Source organism: Vanessa atalanta, unplaced genomic scaffold (genome assembly GCF_905147765.1).
Source record: "Vanessa atalanta unplaced genomic scaffold, ilVanAtal1.2, whole genome shotgun sequence".
NCBI classification, from domain to species: Eukaryota; Metazoa; Arthropoda; class Insecta; order Lepidoptera; family Nymphalidae; genus Vanessa; species Vanessa atalanta.
Window position 1 is genome coordinate 12,501 of NW_025920012.1, and position 2,500 is coordinate 15,000.

A 2,500-nucleotide genomic window follows, 5' to 3' on the forward strand; every position below is an offset into this window, starting at 1 on the left:
ATCTGGCGGCGGCATTGGCAGCAGACCACCGCGACGAATCGAGCCGTCCGTACCTGCGTAAAACGAGATCCGGCACGACCGTCCGCAGCGATGGGATCGCCAGGCCACCGGCCTTAATTTCCGCATGGAAATACGCTTTTGGAACGTCCTGTGGTAACCTCAACCATTTCCTTACTGCGCCTCGGATCTCGATGTCGAGCATTCTTAAACGATCATCCGAAATCGTTCCTAGCACGAGACCGTGCATGAACCTCGGGATCAGATGGCCTCTCACAATTTCGAGCCGCTGTTGTGGCTTGAGAGGCGCCTTGGAGATATTGTCCAGGGCCTTACGCACCTCCTGCTCGAGCATCAGAGCGCCGGACGACTCAAAGTCCACGCCGAGATAACGCCAACGTTCCACGCAAGACACCTGTCGAAGTTTCTTCCTACCGACAGAGAACACCCTCTCCGTCAGGTAGTGGTGCTTCTTGCGTTTCCCGTCAGGTACCATCGATAAGGCGGAGCTTTTACCATGGTTGATATTGAGGCCGACCATTTCAGCCACCTGCACAACACGATCGATGGATTCCTGCATCCCTACTTTCGAGCCTGCAAGCAGGACTAGGTCATCAGCATAGGCTAGGGCCGAGATTTGCTCATTCTCCAACCTATAACCGACTCCCTTTGGCAGCGATGCAAGAATTAGGTCCAGCGCCATGTTGAACAATATGGGTGAAAGGGGGTCCCCCTGTCTCACTCCGCGACCCATCTTTACAGGTTTACCAACCTTACCCTTGACGGCTAGTACAGTGCTAGCCGTTTCGTATAAGTTGGCCACATAGCTGCAGAATCCATCAGGCAGTCCTCTCGCCCTAAGCAAATCGACAAGAGCCGCATGCGACACCGTATCGAATGCCTTGGAGAAATCGAGCACCGCAATGTGGCATTCTCGCAGCTTTTTCCTGCTATCCCCCAGCACCGCGTCGAGCACGGCTGTGTTCTCTAGAGTGCCATCTGCACTCACGAACCCGCGCTGACGCATGTCGGGTGGGCAACAGGCGAGCAGTCTCTTCGCCAGGATACTGTGCATGTGTCTGAGTGGTATCGACGCAATAGATATTGGCCGATAGTCACCCGGGCACTTTGGAGCATCACTTTTCGGGATAAAGACTGTTCGGCACTGCCGCAATGGATCGGGAATGGAACCTTGTACCATCCAATGGTTGAATATTTCCGCCTTCGATGATGCAGGAATGGCTCGCCAGTCTTCCGCACGAATTCCATCCGGACCCGGCGCAGTCCTCATGTCTATGCTGGACGCTTTCACCTCATCGATCGTGATCGGCGCCCACAGCTTGGTGTAGTCGTCCACACCCCCGGAGGGGAGCCCACGCCGAAGGCTTTTTAGGGCCTCAGACGTGGGACCCGAGGCGCTAGACACGGTTTCGAGGATCGGTCGCCAAAAGGTTTCCATCTCCTCTAGGCCATGCCTCGCGTCCCGGGTGTGTCCGTCTATTACTTCAGCTGCTGCACGACTGGGACACTTCCGAAACAACTCCTGCATCCTTGCGTACTCTACTCGTCTCCGCTTTCGGCGCGACATTGAGTCTGACGCAGCTTGGATGTCACAATCATAATTCTTACGGCGTCGGCGACTCCTGGTTTTCGCCCCCGGCTCGCAGCGCCGCTTCCGTCTCTCGACCGCCCGAAGGAGGTCTTCGAGAACATGCGCCGCGTTCGGGCCGATTGGGGTTTCTACCGTTTGGCAGGGTTCAGCGACAGGTGGGTCTTCAGGGTTGCTCCCTATAACGATCGAAGGCCGCGCTTCCAAGGCACCTTCAATGCTCGAACCCCCTCTCGCAATGGAATCAGCAGCCGAGAACGCCAATTCCTCCAGGCAGGTTTGCACCAACCCTTTGTATTTGACGCTACGGCGCTGACCCTTAACCGCCTCCAGCGTCCTATGGAGCTGGGGTAGTTTGGCGAGAAGGTCTACGTTACCGCACTTCCCGGTATCTCTTGTCAGCTGCGCCTCGACTCGTGCCATGAGGAGCAACTCTTCCTCATTCCACCTGCGCTTCACCGAAGCTGGAGCCGCTTCTGCGTTGGCCTCGACGGGATGGGCTCTACGCTTGTGAACCCCTAGTCCCGTCTTGGTGTTGAATGTGCGGTTGCACATTGGACAGATCCAACCAGGCGCCCGCCCAACAGTCCCGCCGGGAACGTCGGGTCGAACCACCGGGGAGGGAATGACCGTGCTCCCCGATTCCTGTGGGAGATCGGGGCGGTCGAATAAATTCTTATTTCGACTTGTTGCAAGGTAAATTCCCCTGGTGGCCGGGCCGCAAACCCAACCACGGGGTTCGCCCACGGTTTTTGCTAGGTCCCAACCGAAGAAAACCGCTAGGCTTGAAGGTCTCCGTAGAGACCAACCATCGGGACTGCTGTGAGGGATCTCACCTCACAGCCACACCTGGATTACAACCTAAGATGGAAGCTGTCGCACCACTTGATAGAA

The 2,500-nt window shown here is 56.6% G+C and overlaps 1 pseudogene; it reads right to left on the reverse strand.

The window, feature by feature from the left end:
- The window catches only part of LOC125076687, an 8,116-nt pseudogene that overhangs the window by 2,342 nt on the left and 3,274 nt on the right, over nt 1–2,500 (reverse strand).